Source organism: Herpailurus yagouaroundi, unplaced genomic scaffold (assembly GCF_014898765.1).
Source record: "Herpailurus yagouaroundi ecotype Mexico unplaced genomic scaffold, PumYag 186, whole genome shotgun sequence".
Classification (NCBI taxonomy): domain Eukaryota; kingdom Metazoa; phylum Chordata; class Mammalia; order Carnivora; family Felidae; genus Herpailurus; species Herpailurus yagouaroundi.
Window position 1 is genome coordinate 42,301,392 of NW_024412417.1, and position 8,824 is coordinate 42,310,215.

Here is an 8,824-nt window from a genome sequence, read left to right on the forward strand (position 1 = left end):
AGAGAACAAACTGGTCGTTGCCATAGGCTAAGGGGGTGGGCGGGGGTGGGTACAATTTCTGGAGGGGATAAAGAGGTACAAGCTTCTGGTTATAAAATAAATATGTCGCAGGGATGGAAAACACAACATAGAGAACAGAGTCAATAACACCGTAATAACTGTGTGTGGTGACAGAGGGTGACCTCGCTCATCGTAGGGAACATGGCGGTAACAGACAGAACTGTCCAATTGCTACTCTGTACACCTGAAACTAATATACTGTACGTAAACGATGTCTCCGTATTAAAATTTTTTTAATCTTTATTTATTTTTGAGACAGAGACAGAGTACGAGCAGGGGAGGAAGAGAGAGAGAGGGAGACGCAGAATCCGAAGCAGGCTCCAGGCTCCGAGCCGTCAGCACAGAGCCCGACGCGGGGCTCGAACTTACAAACCACGAGATCATGACCTGAGCCGAAGTCGCCGCTCAACCGACTGGGCCACCCAGGCGCCCCACGGTGTCTCCATTTTTAAAAGTCATCACAGATTACCACCTAAAAGAGAAAGAGGGAGGGGACCCACATTTAGTCCCCCAGCTGCTTAGCTCACGGAGCCCGAGGACAGGCAGGTGTGATCCTCCTCCGGCCCTCGTGCTGGTTGTGACGCTTCACGCCTTTGTCGAGATCACTGAGAGTGGCTTCGGGAGCGCCACCGTAGCCGGGTATCAGAGGCAGGCGGAGGGACTTTGGCTGGGGCAGGAGCCAGCGTCTGTCTGAGCGGGAAGGGTCTTTTGAGGCCTGGCCAAAGCTGTTCCCCTGTGTCCCTGGGGAGGGGGGGAGGCATCAGGATGGCCTGTTCCCCAACGCGTAGCTCTTGTGACTCCCGCGCCTCTGGGACAAGAGGGGATGGGGGGGAAAGGACTGTGGGTGATGCCTGTGCACGTGCCCCAGTGGGCTGGGGCCACACGAATGGTGGGAAAGCGTGGGGACCGTTAGCGATCGGTGAAGATGAGCGGGGTCCTACAGTGAGGACCGTGCTGGGCTCTGTGGACCTGGGGAGGCCGGGACTCCTTGCCCATCAGCAGTCCTGGCCTCACGGGGACATGTGAGGACACTGGGAATATCACCCACCTTCGACCAGAGCCCTTCACCCTGAGGAGTGAGCGTCCTGTCCCGCCTTCACCATAAGACTGCCACCTCTCCCTCCCCCCTCCCCCCAAACGGCACTGACAACCTCTTCTGCTTTTGCTTGCACGCCCCCATCGACAGGGAGCTCACTCTCTACCCAGGCAGCTTGTTCCATGTTGCACCGTCGCCGGCACACTAGTTGCACACTTGTCTCTGGCAGGACAGGGTGGAAAGTCGGAACAGAAGCCGCTGTGAGAAAGCCAGAGGAGGGGCTCGTTCAGTTCTGTCTTCCTCGGCTGGACTGTGGGCTCCTTGAGTGCAGGGGATGGGTCCCGGCCATAGTGACATCTCCAGCCATCAGCACAGCGTGCGCCCGTCCCACACACGGGGATGGAAGTCAGGAGACGGGGGAGCAGAGGGGAGAGGCAGGGGAGAGGGAACATTAGTTCTTCCTCATATTGACCGAGAACTTGCTCCTACTCATCGACCTTTAGGCCATAAACGAACGGATCAACCTCTTCTCTGCCTGACAACGCTTGTAGAATGTGAAGGTGACAATCGTGTCCTGGGCCCTAAGGCATGTTCCGGGGAAACTAGCCTTGGCCTTCCATCACCCCTTCTTGCGGGACTCCACATGGCCCACCCTGCACACGGGGGAGGGGCAGGGCAGAAGCCAACTCCCGGGCACTTGGTACCAAATTCGCTTTTTGTTTCTTAGATAGACTTGTTCAGCCCTGGCTATAAGCCAAGCACTGGGCTGAGAGCTTTCCCTGAGTTATCTCTGTTAATCCTGACGATTCTATGAGTTTCTGTGATCATTTTCGTCTTCATTTGACCTGTGAGAGGCTGAGGGCCCAGAGCTGGTAAGTGGGGGAGGGCTGCCCCACGCTCAGGTCCCCGTCCCCCACCTGATGCCCCACGGTCCCGCCCTCCCTGGCCTGTCACGCACTGTTGGAGGAGGGAGAGACACTCCGTCCAGGGTGCCCCTTGCTCAGGCCCCAGCGGCATGGTCAGGGCGGGACGCGTGGACCGGGCCCCCGCTCTCTCTGGGGCCGCTGCCCCATCCCAGGTTACAAAGATGCGTGGGCTGGAGTAGTCTGGCCCCGGGCCCCGATTTGTCATCATCCGCACGCCCCTCAGAGAGCTCCTTGAGGGGCGCCTGGGTGGCTCAGTCTGTTAAGCCTCCGACTTCGGCTCAGGTCACGATCTCGCAGTTTGTGGGTTCGAGCCCCGCGTCGGGCTCTGGGCTGACGGCTCGGAGCCCGGAGCCCGCTTCGGATTCTGCGTCTCCCTCGCTCTCTACCCCTCCCCCACTTGCCTTCTGTCTCTCTGCCTCTCTCTCTGTCTCTCTCTCTCTCTCAAAAATAAATATTTAAACAAACTTAAGGAAGCTCCTTGCATTTTAAGAAGAGTGAGCTTGGTGTCATGCAACATTTTTCTGATGAGAAGGAAGAGCCAGGGCCCAGGATCAATCCAGGAGTCCAGAGTCTGCCTCCTTTCAGAAGCTGCCAGGGCAGGGCTTTCTTGGGCAGGGCAAGCAGGCTATAACGATGAAGGGTGACCCAGGCGGTGGCTCTGAGCCACAGGTGGCTTCCAGGGGCCGGCGGCAGAGCTTGGCACAGGGCGTCCGGCACGAGGGAGGCCTCCCCAGGGTGGAAGGAGCGGGTACTGGACTCTAGGTGACTGGGGAGGAAGCCCGGACACCCCCAGATGGCTGCAGGCATGGCCCCCGAGGTGGCCCGTCAGGAGAGCAGAAGGCTCAGACTCCGAGACGTGGCCGCAAGATGCATCTGGTGAACGGGTGTCTCTGCTCCGCAGACCTGTCTTAGCCCTTTGCGCAGGTCTATGTAAAAATCAGTTATATAAACTACGAAGTAAAGCAGGGAGTAGATACACGCGCTCGGGAGCACGCGCGCGTGCGCGCGCGCACACACACACACACACACACACACACATGCTTCTTGCTGGCGGCCCTGCCCCCGCTCTCACGGCCAACCCTACCTGTTCTCCAGGCACGGGGAGCCTGCGTGCACTCTTTGAAAGTCCTAGCTCACCTTCCCTCGCGGTGGATCCCGGAGGAAAGTGATGTTTCTAGTACACTGCACAGTCAAGGTGCCTGAAACAGAGAGCATGGCCTCCATCCCCCAGCTGGGGAGTGGTTCACAGGGTTTGAACCCATGTAGCCAGTTCCAGCAGCCAGGCTCTTAGCCCCTGGCTCCCTGGGGTTCGCCTGGGTGCCACCTGTCCCCGGAGGCTCCCCCTGCCTCCGTGCCTGGGTGCCACCTGTCCCCAGAGGGCCGCCCACACCTCCAAGCCTGGGTGCCACCTGTCCCCGGAGGCCCCCCCCCGCCTCCATGCCTGGGTGCTACCTGTCCCCAGAGGGCCCCCCTGCCTCCATGACTGGGTGCTACCTGTCCCCAGAGGGCCCCCCACCCCCCCACTCCATGGAGTGGCCCCATCCTCCGTGTTTCCCGGTCCCTCCATTATGATGATGTGAGCCCCCCCACCCTGGTTTCTGTTTTTCCCACTAGACTGGAGCCCCTCCGGGGAAAGAACCCTGTTTCTGACACCTCTCTGTTTTCTAAGCACCGACAAGGGACTCGGTTACGGTTTATCGTAGCTGTGGGTGAGCTGCCCAACTTCAGACCTGGCCCTCGGGGGATGGGCTAGGCACTGGAGAGAACTCGAGGCCAGTGTGTGTGTGTTGGGGGGGTAACCGTTAGGGTGTGTGTGTGTGTGTGTGTGTGTGTGTGAGTGCGTTACTACTCCTTGCTTTACTTCAGTTTATATGGCTGATTTTTATATCCCCAGTAACAGTACTTAATTTCATAGTTTGAAAAACTTGATGCGCTATCATACCCGAAATATTCTTTTGTAACTTCTTCAGAAATTTTCACTGATTCACCTGTGTCGATGTGTTGAGCTACCACACGAGAGTTTTCTATTGTGTGCAACTGCACGAATAAATTTTAATGTGGTAATGTCTTTATCTAGGGACGCCTGGGTGGCTCAGTCGCCTAATGTCCACCTTCGGCTCAGGTCATGATCTCGCAGTTTGTGGGTTCGAGCCCCGTATCGGGCGTACAGCTCGGAGCCTGGAGCCTGCCTTGAATTCTGTCTCCCTCTCTCTCTGCCCCTTCCCCACTTGTGTGTGCATGCACTTCTCTCTCTCTCTCTCTCTCTCTCTCTCTCAAAAATAAATAAACATTAAACCATTTTTTAAAAAAAGTTGTGCACCTGGGTAGTTCAGTTGGTCAAGCGTCCAACTCTTGATTTCAGCTCAGGTCACGGTCTCACAATTCACGGGTTCAAGCCCCCTGACGGGCTCTGTGACAGTGCAGAGCCTACTTCGGATTCTCTCTCTCTCCCCTTCCTTCTGCTCCTGACCCCCTCCCCCTCAAAATAGTTAGATAAACTTACAAACAAAGTTAAAGTAGCCTTGGCTTCCGGAACATCCGTGCAGAGCTTTCTTAGGGATCCAGGGTGAGTGACCCTGGGTGTGGTCAGTGATTGGTCAAGTTTGAGAATCAGTTCCCTTGCCCACTCTTGTTCAGTGGCATTGGTCCCATCACAGGCACACTGAACACTTTATTTGCCCAAGGAGAAAGGAAGTGGACATTGAAGAAGAAGAAGAAGAAGAAGAAGAAGAAGAAGAAGAAATGAGACAACTTGAATCTCTGAAGGTCTACAAAGACCAGTGGTGGAGGCATGACCTGTGCTTCCTGATCTCCTATTTATGTTACAAAGTCTTCCCTGAGACACCAGTCCCTCGGTGCAAGAACCTAACGTCTAGGATAGATCAACAATGGGCTTGGCATGGGATGCCCCAGATGAACCCGACGCCTTCTATTCTGAGCTCCCCGTCTTGGAGGGTGTTTGTTCAAATACATACAAAAAGCTCCCAGAGAAGCCTGCACGGCAGCTAGCTAGAAGATGAAAGGCCATCCCCTAGCAGATGCTGCAGCGCGATGGCTGGGACCATCACTCTGCGCCACGCTTCCCCTTACTCCGCTCCCCTGTCCCATTTGGGGCTGGTTGTTGCACAAATCTCGCCCATCCTTCCGAGAACACCCGCGGGGGGCTCCTGGCCGCCCACCCAGGCTTGCCGAGAGCCGTGGCTGAGCAGCGGTCCTCTGAGAGCTTCAGGGCGGCTCATCTCTGCTAGAAATCTGCTTTGGGACCAGAGTGGCTGTCGTGGAGTCCTACTTGCTTATGTCAGCAATGGTTTCAATACATCCTCATCAGATTGGCTGCCGGTGGCGTGGGAGGCAGGGCGAGGGAGAAAGCCATCAAATGCTGGTTGTCAGTAAATGTCAGGAAAAAGGTCCATCAGCAGAAATAGCCGGGGCACACGTAGGGACTTTATTTATCTATTTCCTTTTGCTTAGCTTTGGTTTGAATTGCCACGCTCACTTTTCAATCTCAGGGCGGGGTTACGCCATGCAGGATACAGGAAACTAAGGAGAGAAAGTCAATGTTAAGTCAGGCTTTTGTGTGTGCATGCTCTTTTATTTTTAAAAATTACAGGTGCACAAATGGGTGGGGGGGAAAACCCACACAAACAGGTAGGATTTTTGGTTTGAGCTTTGGGCAAATACTGGTTTATTACTTACGTCGGAACAGTTAGACATGGGGCTTTACCACTCTAATCTTTAGGTTGAACCATATGAAAGGGCCGGGCTCGTAAGTGAAAAGTTGGTATTTTCACAGGATTCAAATGAACTGTTGGGGGAGGTCTTCAAGAGGACAGGATAGCCAGTTGACTTGTGAGCTGGACCCAGGAAATCAGAGGCTCCTTACCCCCTCTGTGTCCTTGGGATGTGCACTCTGCCTTCCGTTTCCCTAGTGGAAGCTGTTCCCAGGATTCATCCTGGGGAGAGTAAGGTGTTGTTGAGACCATTTGGACTCTTACGCGACTGAACCCCATTAAGGCCTCTCCATAAACTTTTAAGATTCTAGAGGGCAGAGATCCACTCATCCGAGACAAGCCTTGGGAGTAAGAACCTTTGCTTATTAAACTGCCACCTACCTGTGTGGAGTGGCTTGTCCCTTTCCTCTGTCTCTCCTAAACTCCGTGTACACGGCCAGTCTCAGATTCCACTCCGGTCGCTCCCGAGGCTTTGAACCAGCGCTGAGACACTGATTTGTGTCATTACTTGATTAACACCTATTTCCTGCACTGATGGGAAAGTTCCACGAGGACAGAACCCATGCTTGTGGGTTTATTTGTGTCGTACTGAGACTAGCATTGTGTCTGGTAAATAGTAAGCGTATGTTAAATATGTCCAAAAAACTGACAAAATGAGCCAAGGAAGGAGAGTGCCAGGCCTGTGGGTATATTACCCACCGAGCTGCGGTATGTGATGAGCCCCAGGTCAGGAGTCCAGGATGAACAGTCTGTGGGATAATCAGCATGTTAGGCAGGTGTCCCTGGTACCAGCATCACAGAGGCACAGATGTGGGGGATTTCATAGTCTGTGACCTCTGTCACCAGAGGAAGACGGTCTCATTGGAGGAAATTCCCGGGGAACAGTTCTGATGGGCCCGGGTTCCGTGGCCTTCCCAGCCCTAGGAGAAGGGACAGGGGCCGTGGAGGCCCTGATGATGGAGCTGGGGTGGGAACGGGTGGGGTCCAGGGGGGATGGGGGTGTCCTGGTACAGAATGCCACAAATCCACCACGGAGCCCGGGGACCTGGGCTGGGGGCTCCTGAAAGCTAGTGAGCCGAGGTGAGATACACAGACACACAGAGACACAGAGAGACAGACAGACACACATACACACACATGCAGAGACATCCAGAGAGACACAGAGAAAGAGACAGAGGGATTGAGAGAGACAAAAGTCTGACCCGGAGAAGCCAAACCTGTTATTAGTCCGAAGAGCAAGTCCGAGGCGAGGCTCCAAAGACAAAGACAGTAAGTTGGGGGCCAAGGGAATGTGGGAGGGAGCCAGGGGTACCTGTGAGCACCAGGTGAGGGGTCCCCGATGCGTTCTGCGCTGGGTGAGCACCCGCGTATTGGCGTGGTCCGGGGTCTCCTGACTCAGACCATCTGCTGTAGCGTGCCTGGAGGGGAGGGATCAGAGAGTCCTCCCTGAGAAGCCAGGGAAGGCTCCCTGGGGGAAGTGAGACTCCTTTCACGAGCCTCCTTGTTTCCCTGAGTTGAGCTGGCTCTGCTTTCCTCTCTGGACTCATCTGCCCCCACGTTGTCCTCCGTCGCCGCTGCTTCTAAGGGCAGAAGATACAGGGGCAAAATGGTGCCCCTGTGGGAGGTGCCGGCCCCCCACTGGGCTCTCGCTGTAAGGACCGATTTACACATGACTCAACACTTCCAGTACCATAGGACGTTTGTGTTGTTAAACCCATCTTATAGGAGAGAAAACGGAGGCTTAGACAGAAGACGCACTTGCCAGGAGCTACACAGCCAGGAAGTATCGTGACACCGATTCAAAAGCAGGCCATCCTGACCCCCCGCGCCTGTGCCTGAACTTCCTCCCTGTGCTGCGAAGGACTGGGGTGGACGTGAGATCTGTTGCCGTGTAACCACACAGATCACTTTCTTGGGGGGCAGGGTCTTGCCTTTCCCTCCAGGGACTGGCGAACTCTGCGATTATCGTTAGAGGTAGCGATGTTGTTTCTTAACCCTTGTCAAGAAGATCAATTAGCCAATCTCCATAGCTCCAGCTCTCTGCAAACTTTAATCATTTGGCAATTATCGGGTCTTTCAGCCCAGTAATTATTTTCCTTGCCGATCCCTTTAATGTCTCCTGTTCCCCCGGTGACCTTGCAAGCGGTGGTGAGGAGGTGACCCAGGGTAATATGAAATTCTGTGTCGCAGGCGCTGCGGGGACGTGGCTGGGAACGCGAGGGGAGCAGAGCTGAACTGCGTGTGTCCGCTGTCGAGGAGGAGGACCTGGCCAAGATGTGCCAGAGGGTCCCCGGGGGCCGGCAGGGGACCAGACCCAAGTCCCTGCTCTGCGTCTTCGTCTTGGTGGACGTCACCTGGTTTGTCAAATGGTAATGACGGGCCTCTGCTCGGGAAATTGGGAAGATCTCAGGAGGTGATAGCTGGGACTAGCTGGGGACACAGCACCAGCCTCTCAAATTTCCATGTCCTTGAGCGCGAGCACTGGCAGCGATCCTGTGAAAACGAGGCTTCTGACCTAGTAGGTCTAGGGCGGGGCCTGGGAGTCTGCGTCTCTGACAAGCTCCCTGGAGATGCTCCTGCTGTGTAGACCACACTCTGTGAACCCAGGGCGTGAGGCGCTGCCCAGATGGGCAGAGATGGGGATGGTTATTGGTGAGACGAGGGGGCCTAAAGCACAGAGAAAGTTTGCCCACAGAAGCGAAAGTGGGTCCAGTGTGGTAGAGAGAGAGAGAGAGAGGTGGGGACCCCGGGCTCAGTACCACGAAGGGACAGAGAATTAGGTTGGGGTTGGTGTTTGCATTAAAAAAAAAAAAAAAATTAACATTTATTTATGAGAGAGAGAGAGAGAGAGAGAGAGAGAGAGCAGGGCAGAGAGAGAGAGGGAGACACAGAAACCGAAGCAGGTTCCAGACTCTGAGCTGTCAGTCCAGAGCCGGACACCGGGCTTGAACTCACGGACCGCGAGATCATGACCTGAGCCGAAGTCGGACGCTTCACTGACTGAGCCCCCCAGGCGCCCCGGTGCTTGCATTTTTTTTTTAATTTTTTTTCAACGTTTTTTATTTATTTTT